At 46.3% G+C, this 24,925-nt stretch overlaps 1 long non-coding RNA gene across 1 annotated transcript in view; it reads right to left on the bottom strand.

The window, feature by feature from the left end:
- Window positions 1-8,037, bottom strand: part of LOC147111167 (uncharacterized) — a 36,763-nt gene extending 28,726 nt beyond the window's left edge. The window contains exon 1 of the long non-coding RNA XR_015080054.1: window positions 7,238-8,037. This is a non-coding gene — a long non-coding RNA (uncharacterized LOC147111167). The remainder of the gene's footprint in view (window positions 1-7,237) is intronic.
- Window positions 8,038-24,925: the final 16,888 nt, after the last annotated feature.

Raw genomic sequence — 24,925 nt, forward strand, 5'->3', positions numbered from 1 at the left:
GCCTCTTGTCTCCATTTTTAATCCGAAGAAGGGCGTTCCGGTGATGAGTGCGCAACGACTACAAAGATGGTAACTTTTTCTAGGGGCGCACCACTATGAGATTGAATATAAGGGCACGAAACAGCATGGAAATGCTGATGGACTATCACGCCTGCCACTGCCTACTGCGGAGGAAGCACCAGCAGTGGATCCTGTCGAAATATTCCATTCGACTATAGTTGAAAACCTACCAGTAACTAACGCTTGTATCGAAAAGGAAACCCGAAATGACCCGACACTGTCTCGGGTATATGATTTGACGGTGAAGGGATGGCCAGCACATGGCAACTCACTGTTGCCAGCATTCTCGACAAGGAGAGAACAGCTGTCAGTGTGCCGGGGGCCCTTGATGTGTGGATCCTGAGTGGTAATTCCACCTAAGTTAAGGGATAGAGTGCTCAATGAGCTTCATGAGGGTCATCTGGGAGGGGTAAAAATGAAAAGCCTAGCCAGGGCTTATGTGTGGTGGCCGGGAATCGATAAACAAATCAAGGACCTGACCAAGAGCTGCTCAGGATGCCAGAAAGTCCAAAATGCACCACCACATGCCCCTCTACACCCATGGGAGTGGCCCTCATCTCCATGGCAACGGGTGCATATTGATTTTGCTGGTCCATTCATGGACTCAATGTTTTTAATAGCCGTGGATGCGCACTCGAAATGGCCTGAGGTCATCAAAATGTCCTCCACCACCACGGAGAAAACTATTGCAGTCCTACGGACCATTTTTGCCAGGAATGGCTTGCCAGAACAGATTTGCTCCGACAACGGACCACAGTTTGTGTCCGAAGAGTTCCGGAGGTTCTTGAAAAAGAATGGGGTAAGGCATTACACATCCGCCCCGTATCATCCAGCCACAAATGGATTGGCTGAGAGGTTCGTACAAACCTTTAAGAAGGCAATAAAGGCTATGTACAATGACAACATTCCGCTGCAGCACAAGGTGGACAATTTCCTGTTCGCCTACCGGAATGCGACACATGCAGTCACCAACCAGGCCCCAGCCATGATGTTCTTTAACCGAAGGTTAAGATCTCGCCTGGATTTGCTCAGGCCAAACGTACGAAGAGATGTTGAGAGTAAGCAATTCCAGCACATCCATGAGAAGCCAACAAGGAGCTTCAATATAGGGCAACCAGTCTTGGCCCGCGACTACCGAACAGAAAAATGGCAGCCAGGAACGATATGCACACGGCAGGGCCCACTAATGTACACAGTGGACGTTGGGGAGAGCATCGCGAGACGCCATGCTGACCAGATCCTAGAGTCACAGGAACAAGTCAACCCCATGCCTCGCCCATACGTACCTGGTGATGAACCCGACGTACAGGTCACATCCACCCCAGAAACAGTAGCATCGGAAGCTGATGAACCAACTGACGACAGGGGGCCAGAATCGCCTCCGCACCAAGAGCAAGACACTCAGGAAAGGCGCTATCCAGAAAGGATCAGGAAGCCTCCCCAAAGACTGAATATATAAATAGACTATTATCCGCTAATGTTGCATGTTAAAAGTGTTAATTGTAATTAGTTTGATATTTAATTGTTAAATGAGTGTTATGGTACTGTTAATCTAAAAGGGGAGGAATTGTAATGTATATACCTTTAAGGGGGGAACTATCTTTTACAGCTCATGTATACTGCAGTACCGGCAGTGACCACACCTGTATATAGCACTGAGTAGTAATCTGTACAGATCAGTTCCCGTGTGAGCCACGTTGAGTAAACACCTGTTGTACCGTTCTCCTGCAGTCTGTGTCTTATTATACACAGACACAACAGGGAAGCCTTCACCTGTGAAGGTAAAATGGCACTAATCCCTTTTTCTGCCTGTTAACTACCTGTTAACAGGCAATTAAAAGGATTAAAAGCCTTTCCCGCCTCCAGGAGACGGGAGCTGAAGCTGCACATCTTCCCGCCTCCTGGCAAAAGGGCACGGAGGCGGGTTGGGGGCAGGTTTGCCATCCGCCCCCAATTTCTCTGATTTTACGTGCTGTCCCGCCTCCATGCCCGCCTCCTCGGGGCTTGGAAAATCGAACCCATCGTTTCTGTCATCTCAAGTTCACCTGCCATCTATTACATCAGAATGGGTACCCTTTATACTCTCTCATCTTGGTCCTCAGAATCTGACCACGATCAGCCACAATACCAGCAGAACCAGGCACAACAGCAGCACCAACAACAAGGCCACCAACCTTCTCCGCAATCATCTGATGCTGCACAGGACAGAGGGCATCAGCACCCAATCACATTGCTGGCCGGGATGCCAAGGATGGCCTCACCATGGCAAGGTTTACTTCACTTGATGCTGTACACCTTGGCTACCACAATGATGCGCCAGGTTGGCACCACCCCACACCAACACCATAAAGCATCCCTACAATGTCCAAGCCATTTCTTTCACACTCATGGCCATTGCGGAGGCTACTGTTATGTCTCACCATTCACTGCAACTCACTAAGCCACTTCCAAAGGTGCACACAGATCTGTCCAAGAATGCAAAGTGTTCAAAATAAAGGTTTCAATGTTTGACAGCACATTACCAGAAACTTCACATGAACATTGCATAAAACACTAAAGTGCCTGCCATTGTGTGTTGTTAGTTGGTATGATTGGACTAGGATGAGGGTGAGTATGAGGGGTGGCTAGTGAGATGGGGAAGTGATCATGTAGATAGAGAGGGATGGGTGGAGGTGCAAGGTAAGTTGGTGTGAGTAAAGATGTGCAGGAGTAGGGTAGGGAAGGCAGAGTGATGGGGATATGATGTTTGGCACAGCAGGATGAGGTTGAGTGTGGTTTTGCAGTAACGTTTCGTGATCTACTGAGATCATTGAAGGGTTTGCGCCACTGCAGCCTGGTCCTCCTGACAGCATCCCTGCTTGTGCCCTCCTGTGCAATGTGCAAAGGCTGCGTTGGTGTCCTGGGGAGGTCTCTTCCGCCCATTGGAAGGGAAGAGAACCTCCCTGCATGCTGTGACTCCCTCCGTAAGCTGTGCAGTGCTTGTCAGTGTTTGCAGCACCTCAATGCCGTAGAACACTGACAGCACAAATGTTAAAATCAATTTGCACATGGTCCCTTTAAGGAAACCGGCTGATGACACGTCATTAAGTGATGTCATCAGACCCGCTTCCTTCATTTGGCCGGGAAATGCACTGGGCGGGCTTAACAAGCCCAATCATGGCAAAAATCATTTTGGATAGTGGGCTGGAGCCAGCAGCGAGTCCGGGACCCGCCACCAACGTCGCCCACCATGGACCCACTGAGGTTGGTAAAATCCAGCCCCTACAAGCAAGAAAAATGGATTCAAATGCTCCATACAGCTTTCCCTGAGAGCAGAGAGGATCCCTTTAAAGAGTATTGAAGTGGCTGCCTCAGGACTTGGTTTGTGGCCGGCAGCTGGAAGTGGCATTAGACTGGTGGCAAGGTCGGGAAATCACATCAGCGTCATAATGACAGCACAAAAGCCCAATTTGCATGAGATTCCCGCCTATTTCATAAGAACATAAGAATTAGGAGCAGGAGTAGGCCATATGGCCCTTCGAGCCTGCTCCACCATTGAATAAGATAATGGTTGATCTTTAACCTCAACTCCTCTTTCCCACCCGATCCCCATATCCCTTGATTCCCCTAGAGTTCAAAAATCTACCTCAGCCTTGAATATACTCAACAACGCAGCATCCACAGCCCATTGGGGTAGAGAATTCCAAAGATTACCAACCCTATGAGTGAAGAAATTCCTCCTCATCTCAGTCTTGAATGGGTGACCCCTTATCCTGAGACTATGCCCCCTAGTTCTAGACTCTCCAGCCAGGGGAAACAACCTCCCAGCATCTACCCTGTCAATCCCCCTCAGTATATTGCATGTTTCAATGAGATCACCTCTCATTCTTCTAAACTCCAGAGAGTATAGGCCCAATCTATAATACAATTTCACACGGGAGCTCTAGATGGCAGGAATTATTGGAACACCACCACCACCACCCCCAACCCCACCCCACCCCACCATAAGAAAATCAGGCAGTCTAAGGATAAGGGGTAGGTCATTTAGGACAGAAATGAGGAGGAATTTCTTCACCCAGAGAGTGGTGAACCTGTGGAATTCTCTACCACAGAAGGCAGTAGAGGCCAATACATTAAATGTATTCAAGAAGGAGTTGGATATATTTCTTAAGGCTAAAGGGATCAAGGGATATGGGGAGAAAGCAGGGACCGGGTACTGAATTTGGATGATCAGCCATGATCGCATTGAATGGCGGAGCAGGTTCGAGGGGCCGAATGGCCTACTACTGCTCCTATCTTCTATGTTTCTATGTTTGCACAAATTGGGCAGGAGAAACTAACAATCCATTTTCCACCCATTACCATTTCGGAGCAACAACAGGGCAGTGAAGTGATCAAAATCACCACTGTTGCCTTTTTTTCGACTTGATCTAAGCCCTTAGCTTCCTTTAGGGTGCAGTTACAATGCATATTGTGGTCTGAGACTAGTCACATGGATCTGAACTTTATAATCACTCATGGATATAAATGTTTCAGTGATTCCGTAGCTGTTTCTCTGCTCCTTGATGTGCACAGGAGCGCCGTGAACTTTAACATATTAACACATTTTCACTTTGTGCGTGCCTGTGCACATCACACTAAATGCATGCAGTGAAAGTGAAAGTGAAAGCTGAATTAAGAGGATTTTAGTCAACACATAACAATTAATTTTTAACTTTTTTTTTATTCATTGATGGGATGTGGGTGTCGCTGGCTAGGCCTGCATTTCATGCCCATCCCTAATTGCCCTTGAGAAGATGGTGGTGAGCCGCCTTCTTGAACTGCTGCAGTCCATATGGTGTAGGTACACCCACAATGCTGTTAGGAAGGGAGTTCCAGGATTTTGGCCCAGCGACAGTGAAGGAACGGCGATACAGGTCCAAGTCAGGATGGTGTGTGGTTTGGAGGGGAACTTGTAGGTGGTGATGTTCCCATGCGTCTGCTGCCCTTGTCCTTCTAAGTGGTAGAGGTCGCGGGTTTGGAAGGTGCTGTTGAAGGAGCTTTGGCGAGTTGTTGCAGTGCATCTTGTAGATGGTACACACTGCAGCCACAGTGCGCCGGTGGTGGAGGGAGTAAATGTTGAAGGTGGATGGAGTGCCAATCAAGTGGGCTGCTTTATCCGGAATGGTGTCGAGCTTCTTGAGTGTTGTTGGAGCTGCACTCATCCAGGCAAGTGGAGAGTATTCCATCACACTCCTGACTTGTGCCTTGTAGATAGTGGAAAGGCTTTGGGGAGTCAGGAGGTGAGACACTCGCCGCAGAATTCCCAGCCTCTGGCCTGCTCTTGTAGCCACAGTATTTATATGGCTGGTCCAGTTCAGTTTCTGATCAATGGTAGCCCCCAGGATGTTGATAGTGGGGGATTCAGCGATGGTAATGCCATTGAATGTCAAGGGGAGATGGTTAGAGTCTCGCTTGTTGGAGATGGTCATTGCCTGGCACTTGTGTGGTGCGAATATTACTTGCCACTTGTCAGCCCAAGTCTGAATGTTGTCCAGGTCTTGCTGCATATGGACACGGACTGCATCAGTATCTGACGAGTCTCGAATGGTGCTGAACAGTGTGCAATCATCAGCAAACATCCCCACTTCTGATCTTATGATGGAGGGAAGGTCATTGATGAAACAGCTGAAGATGGTTGGGCTTAGGACACTGTCCTGAGGAACTCCTGCAGTGATGTCATGTGATTGAGATGAATGACCTCCAACAACCACAGCCAACTTCCTTTGTGCTAGGTATGATTCCAACCAATGTAGAGTTTTCCCTTTGATTCCCATTGACTTCAGTTTTGCTAGGGCTCCTTGATGCCACACTCGATCAAATGCTGCCTTGATGTCAAGGGCAGTCACTCTCACCTCACCTCTTGAGTTCAGCTCTTTTGTCCATGTTTGGACCAAGGCTGTAATGAGGTCAGGAGCTGAGTGGCCCTGGCGGAACTCAAACTGGGCGTCAGTTAGCAGGTTATTGCTGAGTAAGTGCCGCTTGATAGCACTGTCGATGACACCTTCCATCACTTTGCTGATGATTGAGAGTAGACTGATGGGACGGTAATTGTCCGGGTCGGATTTGTCGTGCTTTTTGTAGACAGGACATACTTGGGCAATTTTCCACTTGCTGGGGGATACTTCTTGCACTGCATATGCTCAATCCTCCAGTGTCTTACAGTGCCCCTGAATTATGGAATCCCAGAATTTTACTGCTGGTTGTGAATTGGGGTTTGGGTTTGGGTTTGCGACCCCACACCGCTGAAGGTTTCAATCCTCCTATCATATTTCACTACACAGTCAGATCGCCAGTCTGACTTGAGTTATCTACAAGGACAGGTTGGAGAAGCTGGATTTGTTTTCATTAGAGTATAGGAGGTTGAGGAGTGATTTGATAGAGGTGTACAAGATTATGACGGATTTGGATAGGCTAGACGGGGAAAGGCTGTTCCCACTAGTTGATGGTACAAGGACTAGGGGACACAGATTTAAGGTTTTGGGCAAGAAATACAGGGGGTACGTGAGGAAAAACTTTTTTACGCAGCGAGTGGTGAGGATCTGGAACTAGCTGCCGACGGAAGTGGTGACACTCAATGTTTTCAAGGGGAGACTGGATAGGCACTTGAGGGAAATAAACTTGCAGGGCTACGGGGATAGAGCGGGGGAACGGGACTGACTGGATTGCTCTGCAGAGAGCCGGCGCGGACTCGATGGGCCGAATGGCCGCCTTCTGTGCCGTTATGACTCTATGACTATACTGCCACTCTTCCATCACTGTCTAGCCATTCCTGCTTCATAGCAACACAAAGGTGACAGTATAACTGCAGTCTTAACATGGTGTAACACTGCTTCCTATACGAATGATGAAGTCATTTTCACCGTGGACTCGTCACTTTTAGGTACTCAGTCCAAAAGTTCACAACTGTCAGGAATTGATAGTGACAGGGCCGTATTGCAATAGTGTGTGGTTTTATTGAAACCTTCAGGGCGAACTACTTCACAATTATTCCCGAGAAAGCAAGAGTTGGCTTTTACAATTAACATTCAGATTAATCCAGGTTTCATGTTTGACTTTGGATGACCCAAAATGTTTCAGTCCTCTGAAGCCGAGGTCAAAGATCAATACTTTGTACTAATAATGTTATCACTAGAATAGCCCATATAGTTTAACTTACAGACTTTTTCTAAGATCCTTTATTCCGATTCCAAACACCTCCCTCACACCGAGTGGAATACTGAGCTCCAGCCAGACAGACCTGGAAAGTATAGATCCAGTTCCTTCAGCTGCAGACCTTTGATACGGATGCTCTGATGTGAAGAATAGCTGGTCAAAGATGTCTGTCTTTAGTAGATCCAAAAGCCTTCATGAGTGGTCCACATTTTCATGGATTCTGAAGGATCATTCCTTCCTTAAAGAATGCAAGCGCACCGCAATACCATTGGCAGACAAAGTGAAAAGGAACCTTGATCCATTTGTTAATTTGGATCCAATTACGAATTTGCACAGCCAGCAGTATAACTCAGAGCTGCTGACTTGCATTGCTCTAAACGCAGGTACCGCTCTCAAACAGGTTCTGGAGAAAACCAACATCATCAAAGACAAATCTGTCATTTCTGTGTATTATTAGTGTTACATACAGTATATCAAGATATTCCACCAAAATACCAATTACAATGAGTAACCATTTAAAATTATTTTGTTTATCAATAGCCAGGCACTTTAGCATCAGCGTTTCATTAATTGCTCCTCAGCATTTTCCAGCAGCAATGCATAATTAAAAAGCAGATTTTGTGCAATAATTGAATGAATGTAAAATAAATAAAATTGAAAATCACACCCTGTCAGAAGGTTAAACAGTCCAACGTGGCTATTAACTCTCCTTCTCACATTTGTACAATTGATGTTTGGCCATTTAGCTCAGTACAGAGAAGCATTATGCAATTACAATGGCATTTTTTGAACAAGACAAGAGAAAAAAGCCAAATGAAAAACTATATATATATATAAAATGTAACTGCACAACATCCTGGTAACAGTGCTATAAGAAAAACACCAGCTTCAACAAACTGGGCCAGAGGAACAACCTGCCTACATAAATTTACACTTGCGATTAATCTTCATTAAACTAGTTTAATTATATGAGTCTCTGATCTATTAAAATATATATATACGGTAACATTTATTGCCAATGAACTGTGCTGATGATACTATATATTCATGGAACAATTATAATAATAAATTAGATTAAAAGGTATGGTGATATTGGAGCACTGTGACTTCTAAAATAGGACACTAATTATATTTTCAACTGGGCATGTGCAGTATCGCTTCCTATTGGTGTTTTAAAACCTGCAAATCTTTTTAATCAGCCATTATTTGCATCGTGCATGGCAGACGAAGTGGCTACAGATGGTGTTTACATGGTACCTCCAGTGATTGGCTAGCATGCAGCTGAGATTATTAGATTCAAATGATTCGAATGTCTTGTGCATAACTAAACGTGACCAGCAGCAAGTCAGGTGAATAATCTCTTCGATAAGTTCAAGGTAGGAAATAGGGAGGGAACAGGGATTGGCTTATTTTCAGCCTTTCCTACCGCAGGAGCAAGAATGGATTGATCAGCGTCAAAGCTAATGGGGGAATGGTAGGCACAAACACAAGCTAATCTTCAGCACACAAAGCACAACTGTACGACAGTATGAGATGTTATATTACATTCAAAAGGATGTAAAAGTTTTTCTGTGAGGAACAGAAACAGAATTTGAATCACTTGGTTCCCAAAAGATTGAGGAAGCTCTTGAAAGTGTTTTAGACTGTCTTGGCAGTACAAAACAATAATGCAGATCACTCCAAGTACAGGAAACTCTCTTTTTACCGGCACCTAAATAACCGGAAATCTCTCTTAACCGGCAAAATTCAGGAGTGGGTTCAGGTAAGTTTTACTTCATATTAGTGGCCGTGTAACCGGGGTTCCTGCACCTGTTGCCATGCAACAGGGATGCCTGGATCTGTGGCCGTGTACGGGGCTCTCGTACCTTAGTAACTATACCTCTCTGTAATCTGGACTTTTTGATCAACCGGCACCACGCCAGTCCCGTCGGTGCCGGATAAAAAAGAGTTTCCTGTACGTTGCTTATTCTTGGAGCATTTGGGTGCCTCCCACTGCGCAAATGATGCAGGCTAAAGTATTTTTTTAGGGTGGGCCAAAGAATGATAGAGAAAACATTTTCTAAATTGTAAAAGAAAGACAAATAAAACATATTGTCCTCTGGAAGCCATCTGAAGAAAGGAGTCATGAATTTGGAGACCGCTCTGTATACTGTATCACCTCAGCACCCTGCACTTTGTTGCTGAACATGTAGGGTTGCCAACGTTGGTTGGGCCTATTCCTGGAGGCTCGGTCACATGACGTTCACTGCAGTCTGCAAACGTTATTGCATTTACTTAATAGTTTGATAACTGCTCTCTCAAAGCTATGTGTTCCAAGGGATGCTCATGGACAGGTTGGTCTTGGCAAATTGCCCACTGCTCAGGCGCAATGTAATTGTACCATGATGTCAGGCCATTACCTCATGCCATTATCACGAGACAGGCAGGCATGTGCTAAAGCAGTTAAAATGTATGTGCGGGAGAAGCTTGGGCGATGTGTTTCAAATCTACAAAGAGCTCGTTGCCACTGATGCAGTGCTTTTACAGACCACAGTTAAGCCAGCGACAGGCACTGAGATCAAGGGGGGAAAATGGGTCTTCCTGGCCAGCTGCCTAACAAAATTGCCAGTTTTACTGTCCATCCGGCCGTCGACTGCAGGTGACCAGAGCGGCATGGGTCAGCAGTCAAAGGTCAATGTGAAAGAAGCTATAGTTTTCCTCCATGTATAAGATCCATTACATTTTCAGAACATACATAATAAATATGTATAACAAGTTTGCAGACGACACAAAGCTGGGTGGGCGTGTGTGCTGTGAGGAGGATGCCGAGAAACTCCAGTATGATTTCGACAGGTTGGGTGATTGGGCAGAAGCATGGCAGATGCAATATAACATGGATAAATGCAAGGTTATCCACTTTGGTGTCAAAAACAGGGAGGCAAAGCATTATCTGAATGGCAATAGATTGGGAGAAGGGGAAGTGCAACGAGACCTGGGCGTCCTTGTGCACCAGTCGCTGAAAGTAAGCATGCAGGTGCAGCAGGCGGTTAAGAAGGCAAATGGTATGTTGGCCTTCGTAGCGAGAGGGTTTGAGTACAGGAACAAGGATGTCTTGCTCCAGTTGTACAGGGCCTTGGTGAGACCACATCTTGAGTATTGTGTGCAGTTTTGGTTGCCTTATCTGAGGAAGGATGTTCTTGCCATGGAAGGAGTGCAGCGAAGATTCACCAGACTGATACCTGGGATGGCAGGAATGACGTACGAGGAGAGATTGGGATGATTGGGCTTGTACTCGCTGGAATTTAGAAGAATGAGAGGGGATCTCATCGAAACTTATAAAATTCTGTCAGGCCTGGACAGACCAGATGCTGGAAGGATGTTCCTGATGGTCGGGGAGTCCAGAACCAGGGGTCACAGTCTAAGGATAAGGGGTAAGCCATTTAGGACAGAGATGAGGAGGAATTTCTTCACCCAGAGAGTGGTGAACCTGTGGAATTCTCTACCACAGAAGGCAGTTGAGGCCAATTCATTAAATATATTCAAGGAGGAGTTGGATATATTTCTTAAGGCTAAAGGGATCAAGGGATATGGAGAGAAGGCAGGGACAGGGTACTAAATTTGGATGATCAGCCATGATCTCATCGAATGGCGGAGCAGGCTCGAGGGGCCGAATGGCCTACTCCTGCTCCTATCTTCTATGTTTCTATGTATTAGTAGCATTGAGCTGATATTACTAAGTTCAAATGAAATTAGAGGACTTGCAGCACCTTACCTCTTGCCTCTTTTTAATTGATCCAGAAAAAGATGATGCCTCAGTGTCGTCAACAGAGAAACAAATTTGCACGTGCCCCTTTGATGTTTTAATAATAGAATTGAAACATAAATTCTGATTTTAACAGAACTTAAAATAAACTTATAAAACTAAATGGTAATGGCCCAGATTGTGCGGTGGTAATGACAGTGAAACTGTCAGCGTTCACCGTCATTACCCCTGTGAAACTGACCCTAACATCAGGATATACAGTAGTGCCTGCGCAGATAAAAGCGGAAATCCTGAAGTTGCGGTCAGTCATTCCCTGCTCCGCCCCAGGCTGCACTGTGGAACTCACCATAGCCAGCAATCAGTGAAATCACTTCAACTGATGAAAACTTCCCCTTTTCCACTCTAATATCACTGTTAAACACCCCATAAAAAGTTAAGCCTTGTTGAAAGCGGTGTAACTGGGGTTTTAACGGCATATTGACTGCTAAACAACCGTTCTGGCCCTGAAAAACGAATTTTATATTTGTGAAATGCCAAAGTTCTACATTATGATAAAAAATACTAGCTAGAGCTAGAAATTCCGTGCCTTAGCGCCTCCCGTTATTGCCTCCAGGGGGCGATAATGGGGCGCTATTGTCTTACTGCCCGGGCGCGGTGATATTACCGCCGCCTGCGAAATTCACCTGCCGGTTTGCGATGGTGGTAACCCTTATCGCTACGCCCGCCTGTGGCTGGAGATCGTGACGTCATCCGGCCGCGCATCACCCCAGACCCGAAATTCATTTCCGCCCCCTGAAGAATCACTGGGTGAAAACAACGCCAGCTTCAGGGGAGGTGCATTGGGCAACCGGCCGCTTCGGGGGGCGATGCTTAAAGGCGAGGTGGCCAAGGTGCGTAAAAAAAAACTTACCTTTTTTGATCCGTTTTGTTCCGTGGGTTCCTGCCCACGATCGATCAGCCCGGCACTCTGAGTGGGTGCCGGGCTGATTGCGCGGGTTCGCCGCTCCCTTGGTGGTCCAGGTAGGAGCCCTTTCTTTTGCAGAGCCTGCAGCGATGGCCCTTCCCTTTAAGAGGGGGAAGCAGCCTTTCAATGCAGCAGCGCTGCACGGCCCAGTGTGCAGTGCCGCCGAACTCACCGCCGCGCCTGCTGCCGATCGTGCTCCAAGAGGGAAGTGGAGTGCTTGATTTAGTGCTCCACCTCCCTCTTGGAGCAAGAAAACCAAATTTTTCAAAAGTTAGGAAAACATAGCGCCTGGCGCTAATTTTTCAAACTCTTAAAAGTTATTGCCCAAATTTCACCTCCCAGATTTTTTTAATAATTAAAAAAAATTAAAGTTTGTTTTATGATATTTCAGCTTCTACCTTAACCCCATGTGTATGTCCCAATCTTTATTTTGCTCTTTGTTAAAAAAAAATTAAATTATAATCTGTGCATTTTACTTCCTGGTTTGTTGTCTGTGAGAATTCTTCAATGTGATTGGCTGCTTAGACATCTTGTTGACATCACTGTGACTGTACGCTGGAGATCCTCTTTTGACAGCGCTACAATCAAATTAACATTGAGAAAGCTAAAATTTTCACCACAGAGATCGCAAGATCTTTGTGGGCAGCTTTCTTCAAGGTCAGCAATGAGTGCCATCGCTTCACCGCTGACCGCAAATTCTGGGCCAGTGTTATTGCTTGTGTCTAGACACTTTGGGCTGGATTTTTATAGCCCTGAGGAGGTGGCTTTGGAGGCGGGTCATCTGCGAAAATTGGAAAAAATGGCTTCAGACACCCATACCGCCTCCATTCCGCCCCCACCTGCTTTTCATGAGTGTCGGGTCAGCCGGTCTCAAACTGACCTGACTCCAACCAGTGGGAAAGGTAGTTAAGGCAGTTTAGAGCCTGTTAACTGCCTTGATAATCCTATTTTGATCGAGGTTTCCCATTTTCGTGCCTCCGGCTCCTGTTTCCCGTCTTGTCAGAAACAGTCCAGCTGCAAGGAGACGAGCTGCTGGAGGACATGATCTGTAGTCATTATTGGTGCAGAACTTTAAATGCGCTCCTGTAACATGGCTGGCATTCAAATGCAACAACTTTGTTGTTGGAGGTTTGGGTTAAGATTTTGCAAATCTACTGACCTTGTGTCAAGCTAACACACATCTGCTGTTTGAACTGATTGGAATAATTTCAGGCCACTTTGAGTGTGCGTTTGCAAGCTTCTTGCCTCAACTGAAATCTATAACAATGGGATGGGAACCATTTACATCCTCTCATCCTGGTCGTCAGATTCGGAGGAAGAGCAGTGCGGCTTAGGACGAGGAAGAGGAGGACAAGGAAGAGGACAAGGAGGGCAACAGGGAGTGACACCTTGCGGGGCCGGATGTGGCCAATCCAGCAGCAGGTGACCACATCGATGGCCGTCAGGCAAGGGATGCACTCATCCATGCCAGATTCGCGTAAGCTAATGCTTCAACCACAGGTGGCTGGCACATGGAGATGAATATAAGTCCGACAGTCTCAAACCCCAGGCATCATCTGTCCAATAAACAGTGGTTTGCGCTCAGTGTCACCACCATCATTCTACATGGAAGTCGCCCTGAGCCCTCACTCTTGAACTTCCATTTCCCAGAACAGAAAGGCCACACCTTAGGTGATCTCAGCAGATCATTAAACCTTTTTCTACACTGAACCCATGTGCGTCTACACACAGATCTCGAGCTCACTGCCTCAGCAATTTGCAGCCAAGCTGCCTTGGTTTGCTGAGGAGGCCTCCTCCTTCCATTTCCAGGGAAGAGGAGCTCCTGACGTCCTCTAACTCCTTCCACATGAGCATGGAGAGAGCCCTCATTGAACCTGGGTGCAGCCTTAGTTATTGGGGCTGCCGTTCCTGCAGCTCCCAGCACCTTTAAAAGGAAAAAGCATTAATATTACGAAACCAATGATTGGAACACATCTGGCATCTTTTTCATTTCATAGTCAGATAATAAAGTCATATATCAAAAAATCATGAATCTCTTTCTGGAATAATATGACCAGCAATACCATTCATTAAATTTTGCTCAGAACAGACGCTGTCAACTCCCCTTTCAAGATAATACAGCACCAAGCCATCCCAATGACATGTGTATGCAAAGGGGACGTGGCCCCTTTAAATTTTCAAACAAACGCGTCATCAGACGTGAGAAATTGACATCCTGCAAGCAATTGCCTGGAGGGACCCGCACGTCGGATGTAACGAGGCCAATGGAGCCAAAATCGGAAGTGCTGGGAGGCGGCAGCCAGGTGCGGGTCTGAAAGCTGCCAAGCAGCGGGTCCGCCCTCAACCCGCCTCGCTATTAAACTCGAGCCCTTTACTCCTTGCGGTGCCCAACGGTGGCAGGAGGCCTCAAGCGTACCCGTGGACACTGCATGCTCACACTCCAGGGCCACCCAGGCAGGGAAAAGGCTGCGGAAGAGAGGCAGGCAGGCAGAGAGATCCTGTGGGTCGAGTCCTTCCTGGATCCGTCAATTGTCCTTACCTTCTGAAAGTGCGGTCACAAGAACATTCAATAGATTTTACACATGGCTCAAGTTCGGCCCATCAGATGCGCGAACCGGAACGCAGAAGTACTTTTCTCTGGCTCGCGGCAGCGCTCGGGAGATCGAGCGTCCATTCCGGGAGACTCCCGGGTAATCCAGGAGGGCCGTTAAAAGATGACACAGCAAAGAATTAAAATAAATGTAGGTCACCTTCATTGAATTATTCAGTTTCCCTTAAAAAGTTTTTTGTCTCTTTCTTATTTTTCGCCAAAATGGCTGACGAATGCATTGTGCTTTTCCTCTGACTGTACTAAATGTTCTTAAGCGGAAAGTCGCAACAAGCCGAACATTTACCAACATTTCTCTGTTTTAGTGATTTTGTATAAAATAAATGTAACCCTTATCTCTTTTCAATTTGTCAGAAGCGAGGGACAATTCTGTCCGAAGAGAGTCTTTAGAGACAGTGAACAATTTCAGTTACCTATTAACCATTGGCTTACTTTGCCATTTCAGGGACAGAAATGCCATACAGAAGAAGAAGAAGAAGAAAAGAAGAAGGGACAGAGAGAGGCTAGACGACCAATGTGTTCATTTTATTACAATGGCGGCGTGAATAAGTAGCACAGTCCCCAATTTCTGACACAAGTAAAGTAATTGTGCTGTACTTTTACAAACAGTAGGGGAAAAGCCGGCCTAATAACTTTAACTACGGCAACAATAACTCTTCAATTACTTAAATGGGGACATGAAACAGAAATGATAAACTAGCGCTGACAACAAGCTGTGAAATGACAGTCGGAAAAAAGCAGTGAAAAGAAATGTTGATCTTTCTTTTGTTGATGGCGAAATATAAACACTTTGAAATTACTTTAAAATATGAGATAAAAGTGAACAGAACAAAGGATACAGAATTACCATCTTTCGCAAAAGCTCCAGAACACTACTTCTGCTCACCTAAATGTAAATAGTAAAAAAATGAACATTATTTAATATACAAGGACTGTACATGAAGTGCTCACATCCATTTCTCAAATGCTCCATGCACTCTCGTTAAAATGATGAAAAATATGGATGACCCCTGACAATTCTTCTCGCTAAGATGATGTACTTTTATCAGGCAATTAAATAAATCACCTGATAATGCTTTGCTGGTTTAAAGAAAATGTTGGCCAGGGTACCGGGAGAACTCGCCTGCTATTCTTCGAAAAGTGCATGGGATCTTTTACGTCCACTTGAGAGGGTAAATGGGGCCTCAGTTTAATACAAATAAAAACAGAAAATGCTGGAAATACTCAGCAGGTCAGGCAGCATCTGTGGAGAGAGAAACAGAGTTAATGGCCTAGATTTTCAGTGTGCCGTGAGGCGGGCTTTTAGGTGGGCGGGGGGCAAAAATCCCGAATTCAGGGGTCCTGACACCATCCCGCCCAAAACCCGCCTCCACGTAAGTTTCAGAGGAGGCGGGTACCCGCCCCGCACTGGGACCCGCCGACCCGAGGTGGGAAGGGATTAGTGCCAATTAACTGCCTGTTAACAGGTAGCTAACAGGCAGTTTTTAGCCTAATCCCTATTTTGAGGGGTGTCGTGTGGGATTCCCAACGGCTCCAAACCACGCCAGGTTAGAGCAGGCAGGCCGTCAGGTTGAAGGACTTGGAGGGGTCGCGCTGTCAGTGTTCAGGTGAGTGATGGGTGCATGAGTGCAAAGGTAAGTGTGTTTGGTGTGTCTAAAGTGTGTAAAGAAGTTTAAATTACCTGTGCTTACCTTAACAGCCTTTCTTCCTGTAGGCGTCGGGAGTCCATCACTCAGCCGGCACTGAAAGCTGAATGGCTGCGATCTGTCAAAAGTGACAGCCTTCAGCTTTTAGTGCCAGTGTGAGTTCTAACTGAGTCTGTGTAGAAGGACTCAGGTTAGAAGTCAGACTGTCAGTGTTTCAAACAGCTGTGAAACACTGATATTTCATCTGTCAAGACCTCTTGACAGATGAAATTTCAGTCTGTGACGTCACCTGTTGCCGGGTGGCCCTTAATTGGCCTGCTGAGCCCGCTGGGCGAGCTCAACAAGGTCAATCAAGGGAAAATCGTGTGGATTGGCCGGACGCCGATGTAGGCGGGACTAAAACCCGAAAGTTGTAGTCCCGCCTCCTTCCCGACAGCTTAATGAAAATCGACCCCAACGTGTCAGGTCGATGACACTTCGCCAGAACTGGAATAATTTAGAGATGTAACAGATTTTAAGCAAGTGCAGGGGGCAGGGAAAGGCGGGAGGGGAGGAAAGAACAAAAGGGAATGTCTGTGACAGGGTGGAAGGCAGGAGAGATTAAATGACAAAAGGTATGATTGCACAGAGCAAAAGGAGATGGTAATGGGGTTTAACATCTCATTCGAAAGATGGCACCTCCGATAGTGCAGCATTACCTCAGCACTGCACTTGAGTGTCAGATGAGATTATGTGCTCAAGTCTCTGGAGTGGCACTTCTGAGTCACAGCTTTCTGACTCAGAGACGAGAGTGCTACCACTGATCCAAGGCTGATACCTAATCACATTCATGAGATCAACCTCCTGCTCCCTTAACCAATTCCCACTAAACTGGTGAGCACCGGACTTCCATTCCTGGCCCCATGCTAGCTGACATTGTTAATGGCTTTCAATACCAGTGTCATCACCCCCTCTTCAAAAAAAAACACCCTCAACACCTGCCCTTGTAAACTACAGCTCCACCTCCAATCACCCCTTCCTCTGCAAAGTCTTTGAACATGTTGCTGTCTCTGTAGTGTATGTGCCTTTAAGTCAGAACTACTTTTTACAGCTCCTGTATACTGTAGTACCGGCAGTGACCACACCGGTATATAAGCTGTGCGCATGCCTCTGTACCCCAGTCTAGAGATTACCCTCCTCCAGTAAAGACCTGTTATTTGTTAATGTACAGCATCCGTGTGATTATTTATCCACTGAACCACGGATCTAACAGTGGCGATGAGTGTCGATTCGAATCTACCTGCAACATAAAAAAAAATTAAAAAATTGTCGAGGCCAGGAACACGGGCGTCGACCACGAGCAACCGCCCAGCAGTCAGGCAGAGATCCAACTTCGCTGGGGAGGCTGTGGAGAGCCGGGCTTGGTTCCCCAGCCACAACGAGCAGTAAGAGACCGACGACAGGTCCAGAGCAGACCCTTCCCGAGCAGCGGCGGCTGGAGCCGACCGACGGCAGAGAGAGAGCCGAGCAGCGTCGACGGGGTAAGAAAGAGGGTGAAGAGCGCAGGGCGCAGCCGGGGGTTGAACACCGAGCGGCGTCGAGGAAAAATACTGCAAACCGGAGAGAGAGAGGGTAAGAAACAGTCGGGTTCTAGACTGAGCGGCGTCGACAAATATCAAGAGAAGAATGCACAGAGCACAGCCAGGGATCACGGGCTGATCAGGGTCCGCGGGGCGAAGCAAGGGGAGGCGCCATTGAGCTGCGGAGAAGCAGGGAGAGCGCGGGAGACGCCATTGAGCCGCGGAGAAGCAGGGAGAGCGCGGGAGGCGCCATTGAGCCGCGGAGAAGAAGGAAGAGCGCAGGAGACGCCATTCTGAGAAGCCACAGCGGAGAAGAAGGGCGAGCGCGGGAAGGAAGAAAAGCGTGGGAGACGCCATTTTGTGCGAGCGGAGAAGAAGGGGAAGCGCGGGAGGCGCCATTGGTGATAGTTCACGCACAACCAAGGATGCCGAAGAGTGGCAGTATCTCTACGTTCGACAATGAAGTCGAAGATTGGGCGACATATGTGGAATGTATTGAGGTGTACTGCAGGGCGAATGAAGTGCCAGATGCTAATAAAGCACTGGTTCTGTTAAATTCCATGGGTGCAAAAACTTATGGGTTACTGCGAAATCTAATAACCCCAGAGAAGCCGGTAAACAAGAATTTTGAAAGCATAGTAGAAATCCTACAGGACCACTTAAACCCCACACCGCTGCTGATAGCAGAACGATTTAAGTTCCATAAAAGGAACCAACACAAAGACAAAAGCAATGCTGAGTACCTAATGGAAATGCGCAAGCTATCGAAATACTGCCAGTTTGGAACGGGACTAGCAGACACGTTAAGGGACAAGTTTGTGTGTGGGCTACAAAGTGAAGGAACCCAGAAACGGCTTCTATCAGAAAAGGACCTTATGCTGGACAAAGCTTTCAGTATGGCAGTATCACATGAAGCAGCCGCAAGGGGCGCTGCAGAGATACAACGGAGACCGCAAGAATATGGCACCAACGAAATGACCTATGGAACAGGGAAGTGCTATCGCTGTGGCAGAACAACACATGACCAGAAAGATTGTTGGTTCAAGGACCAAGTGTGCAGACAGTGTGGGAAAGCAGGACACATAGCAAGAGTCTGCAGGTCTGGGTAGAAAACCAACAGTAAGAAATCTCCACAGGAGAAGTACAAAAAGGTACACCAGGTGATGGACAGTGGTTCAGACGAACAGAAAAGTGACACAGGCTCCGGAAGCAAGGAGCTGGGTTGTCTGAAACTACATAATGTAACCGAAATGGAGGATCACCAGACTATCTGGGTTACACTCAAGATAGACGGAGTCCAAGTGGAAATGGAATTGGACACAGGGTCAGCTCTAACAGTCATAAATCAAAGAGACTACAAGCGGCTATTTTCACACATACCCTTGAAAGCTACAGAAATTGTCTTGAAGACGTATACGGGGCAAAAAGTCTACCCCAAAGGAAAAATAAGGGTGAAAGTGACATATAAAGGCCAGGAAATACCTAAAATGGATATATATGTATTGCCAAATGGAGGACCACCACTGCTAGGACGTGAATGGATCCGGAAGATACAATTAGATTGGCATTCCATACAGGCACTGAAGGTTGAGGCCAAAAAGGATGACGACGTCACACCTGGACGACTGTCAAAAATGCTAACTGACGCAAAAGAAGTGTTCCAGGAGGGACTAGGAACACTAAACGGAATAACAGCAACAATTAAAATAGAGGAAAATGCAAGCCCAATGTTTCTGAAGGCCATACCAGTGCCTTATGCGATCAGACCAGCTGTTGAAGCAGAGCTGGAAGGGTTGGAACGTTCAGGAGTACTGTCCAAAGTAGACTGGAGCGAGTGGGCTACACCCATCGTTCCTGTAATGAAGAGGTCGTTGAGTAATACGCCTGGGGAACCAAAGAAGGTCCGCATCTGTGGGGATTTTAAGGTGACAGTGAACCCAGTCCTTCACACGGTGCAATATCCGCTTCCACGAATTGAGGATATTTTCGCCTCGCTATCTGGTGGTAAACGCTTCACCAAAATTGATCTAGCCCAGGTGTACTTGCAAATGTAGGTAGAAGAAGCTTCGAAACATTACCTTACGATCAACACTCATAAAGGTCTCTATCAATACAACCGGCTGGTATTTGGAGTAGCCTCGGCTCTGGCTATCTGGCAAAGGGCGATGGATCAGGTCCTGCAAGGGATTCCAGGGACCCAGTGTTATTTGGACGACATCTTGGTCACGGGCAAAAATGACGGTGATCACCTCGCTAACTTGGAGAAGGTGCTCACCAGATTAAAGGAGTATGGGCTACGAGCTAATCGCCACAAGTGCGAGTTTTTCCAGAAACAGATCTCGTATTGCGGCCACGTCATCGATGAAGAGGGTTTACATAAGTCCCCTGACAAGATTGAGGCGGTAGTCAAGGCTCCAGCACCGGAAAATGTGTCACAACTGAGGTTGTTCCTTGGGCTGGTAAACTATTACCACAAGTTCTAACCAAATTTGTCTACGGTATTACACCCGCTGAACACCCTACTGCAAACAGGGGTACCATGGAAGTGGGATGACGAACGTAGACGAGCTTTCCAGAAGTGTAAAGAATTGATCACATCAAAAGAGGTGTTGGCCCATTTCAACCCAGCACTACCAATTCGTTTGGCATGTGATGCATCACCCTACGGCATTGGAGCGGTGCTGTCGCACAAATTCCCAGACGGGTTGGAGAGGCCAGTAGCCTTTGCGTCTCGGTCACTAACCTCAGCCGAGCGCAACTACGCCCAGATTGACAGGGAGGCCCTCAGCCTAGTGTGGGGAGTAAAAAAATTCAACCATTATCTGCATGGGCAGAAGTTCACCTTGCTGACTGACCACCAACCACTTGTCTCCATCTTTAATCCTAAGAAGGGCGTGCCAGTAATGACTGCACAGCGGTTACAAAGATGGTCCCTGTTTCTAGGGGCGAATCAATATGAAATACAATATAAAGGCACGAAACAGCATGGGAACGCTGATGGGCTATCGTGCCTGCCACTGCCTACTGTGGAGGAAACACCAGCAGTGGACCCTATCAAGATATTTTATTCGTCGATAATTGAACGATTGCCAGTAACAAACGCGGATATAGAGGAGACCCGCAATGATCCGACGCTGTCACGGGTATATGAATTGACGGTGAGGGGATGGCCAACACATGGCGACTCACTGTTGCCAGCATTCTCATCCAGAAGAGAACAGCTGTCAGTATGCCAGGGGACAGTGATGTGTGGATCCAGAGTGGTGATTCCACCCAAGTTAAGGGAGAGAGTGCTAAATGAGCTATATGAAGGTCATCTGGGGGGAGTGAAAATGAAAAGCCTTGCTAGGGCTTTTGTGTGGTGGCCGGGAATCGAGCAACAAATCGAAGACCTAACTAAGAGCTGCTTAGGATGCCAGAAGGTCCAAAATGCACCACCACATGCCCCTCTACACCCATGGGAGTGGCCCTCCTCTCCATGGCAACGGGTGCACATTGATTTTGCTGGTCCATTCATGGACTCAATGTTCTTAATAGCAGTGGATGCTCATTCAAAGTGGCCTGAGGTGATAAAGATGTCTTCAACCACTACAGAGAAAACGATTGCAGTCCTACAGACCATATTTGCCAGAAACGGTTTGCCAGAGCAGATCTGCTCTGATAATGGACCACAGTTTGTGTCCGACGAGTTCCAAAAATTCATGAAAAGGAATGGGGTAAGGCATTACACATCCGCCCCGTATCATCCAGCCACCAATGGATTGGCTGAGAGGTTCGTACAAACCTTTAAGAAGGCGATAAAGGCCATGTGCGACGAGGAAATTCCACTACAGCATAAGATGGACAATTTCTTATTCGCCTACCGAAACGCGACACATGCAGTTACCAACCAGACCCCGGCCATGACGTTCTTTAACCGAAGGTTGAGATCGCGTCTGGACTTGCTCAGGCCAAATGTGCGAAGAAATGTTGAGGACAAACAATTCCAGCACATCAATGAGAAGCCGACAAGGAGCTTCAATGTAGGGCAACCAGTCTTGGCCCGTGACTATCGAACAGAGAAGTGGCAACCCGGAACGATATGTACAAGGCAGGGGCCATTAATGTACACAGTGGATGTCGGGGAGAACATTGTAAGACGCCACGTTGATCAGATCTTAGCGTCACAGGAACGCGTCAACCCCATGTCTCGAGTACCTGGGGATGAACCCGACATAACGGTAGCATCTACGTCAGACCCAGTTGCAGTGGAACCCGATGAACTACCCGATGAAAGGGGTCAGAATCGCCTCTGCACCAAGAACAAGAACCTCTGGAAAGGCGCTATCCCGAAAGGGTCAGGAAGCCGCCCCAAAGACTGAATCTATAAATGGACTTTTGTTATTTAATGTACTTGTAAAAATGTAATTGTTATTTGAATATTAAGGGGGTATTATTTATCTAAAAGGGGAGGAATTGTAGTGTATGTGCCTTTAAGTCAGAACTACGTTTTACAGCTCCTGTATACTGTAGTACCGGCAGTGACCACACCGATATATAAGCTGTGCACATGCCTCTGTACCCCAGTCTAGAGATTACCCTCCTCCAGTAAAGACCTGTTATTTGTTAATGTACAGCATCCGTGTGATTATTTATCCACTGAACCACGGATCTAACAGTCTCCTGTGCCCATCTCTCCCGTAACTCCTTGTTTTGATCTCTCCAATAAGTTTTCCACACCTCCCACAGCATCAAAATGGCCCTAACCAAAGTCCCAAATGTATTTCTCTGTGACTGTGATCATGGTATCCTTCTTTGTACTCCTTGACCTCTCAGCGGCCTTTGAAACTGTTGATCACGCCAATGCCTCTGCTCCGTTATCCAGCTCAGTGAGACTGCGCTCACTTGGTTCCACTCTTGCCTATCCAAATTTGCGTCTCCAGTAATGGCTTCCCTTCCAGCCCTCACACTCTCACCTTGGGAGTCACCCAAGGATCGATGCTTGGCCCCTTTCTCTTCCTCATCTGCATGCTGCCTCTTAGCAACATCATCCGCAGACATGTGGTCAGCTCCTACGTGTACGCTGATGACACTCAGCTCTATCTCTCTCAACCCGTCACTGCATTTGTGCTGTTAGACTGCTTTTCTCATTTCCTCCCTGCCGTCAGCTGCCTAGACCCCATGCATTGGAATTCCCTCACTAAACTCTTACACCTCTCCAACTCCCTCTCCTCCTTTAAGGCTCTCCTTAAAACCCACTTCTTCGAGCAAGATTTCAGTCATCCCTAATAGGATCTATTTCTTTGACTTAATGTCCACTTTATTTTAATGATTACACTTTCATGAAGCGTTTTTCTACATTAAAGGTGCTATATAAATGCATATTATTATTGTTATTGATAAGAGTAGAAGAGAAATGATAAATCAAAATGTAGCGAGATGTCCAAACTAAAGCCTACTGTCTGGTCCACAAAAACTTGAAAATTCAATTTTCTACTTGTGCTCATATTTCTTATTCCACTGGTTTGCCCTGTTTAAATTTCACAAGCTCAAAGCTTTGGAAAGGTCTGTTCTTAATGTTCCACCATCATTGGTTTAACTCTTAAATCTAAATACATCTTACAATCAACAACTTGAGGTACAAATTAACAGGAACATCCATTTAAACTTGCTACGTGGCCCACAAAACTCCAGGTTTTGCATCTAACTGACCCATAAGATTTGAATGATCCTATGGTTTGTAGTAGGAAGGGAAAATTGAGGGGGGTAAGAAGTTCCACAGTTTGGAGATCCTGGGAACTAATGAGTTAAAGCTGGAGACAGAGTGATGAGTCTTAATTATTATTCTTGAATTTTTAGATTTAGGTAAAAATGATATACGCAAATTGACAGTGGGGCTGAGGTGTGTGTTAAAAGAACATGTCATGCAAATCCATTACAATTGTGCACCGCTGACCTAGAATACATGTTAATATGTAAAGAGAGATATTGTGAGGTATTAAAGCTGGCTTGTCCATTGTCCTCAGCTGATAGCTATATAGTAAAGTACCCTCTTTTGAGGATTTATTTTTAAGGCTTGCAATGCGTGCTTCGTTTTTCTTTTTCAGGCCTCCTGAGCAAACCCACAAGTCCTGTTGATTCTGGCAGGCAAAGCCACAATTCTTTTAGCAGATGCCCATGCATTTATTGGAGGTAAAATTAAAACCGTGGCTGCTAAAAATTGAAATAAGAACAGAGAATTCAGTAAACAAACAGCATGTTAGCAGCAGTACCTGAAGAGAACAATTTGGTTGATTTCTATTTGATGCTGTACTCTTAAGTGCGATGCATTTAAAGAGGCAACACTTTCTCGGCAAAGCGTGCTTTTTGGTTGGCCAGAAATGCCATACATCAATTTCATCGCAATGATGTCGCACAACATCATTGAAATCCAAGATATCAATGAGCCACTTCCTGCCAGTGAAGCCTTTAGCATTGAGTTACAGAAACTAATCCTCTAAGGTTAATCGGGCGGCATCATTCACTTTTAATGCGTGATATGTTTCCATATGATTCATTTCACTGCATGTTAGGCTTCCAGACAAAAATAGATTTGCTAAACACTTGTTCGTAAAAATGATGCCTCTTCAATATGGTAACCTTTATTTGAAAGCATCTACGCAACTAATTTTGCAGAAATTCCAAAGCCCTTGTCATGCACACATCTAGAAGCCAATGAACTTCAGGGCAAAGTTATGTCATGGAGACCCCCCTCTTCCTTAGATCACAGAAATGTAATACAAACACGCTGCATGGGACAATGCAACTTAAGTACAGACTCCAGTTGACTTGTCCAACCTGTTTCCACTGCCTTCTATTGGAGGGAATTGCAGGTTTCCACTGGAGAACTGCCCAGCCACTTCATTTGGTGATCCAAGTTTAAGAGAAGACTTGCATTTTCCTGAAGTTATGAGTGGCTGGATTTCCGATTAATTCAGAAACTGTATTGAGTTGTGTGCTCCTCCCCCACTTAAGACATCGTTACGTATTGATAATCATGCTGGATGACTCAGAAAATGCATTTCATATACACCGAAATGGATACTACTACCCTGTGAAACAAATCAACCATCTGCAGCATAAATCGCAAACATTACTTCAATAATTGGTCTGCAGATATTCTATATCCAGTCCCTGCATGTTATTTTAATAATT

This window comes from Somniosus microcephalus, chromosome 11 (genome assembly GCF_052327205.1).
Source record: "Somniosus microcephalus isolate GS21.2 chromosome 11, FLI_Smic_1.0, whole genome shotgun sequence".
In the NCBI taxonomy this organism is placed as follows: domain Eukaryota; kingdom Metazoa; phylum Chordata; class Chondrichthyes; order Squaliformes; family Somniosidae; genus Somniosus; species Somniosus microcephalus.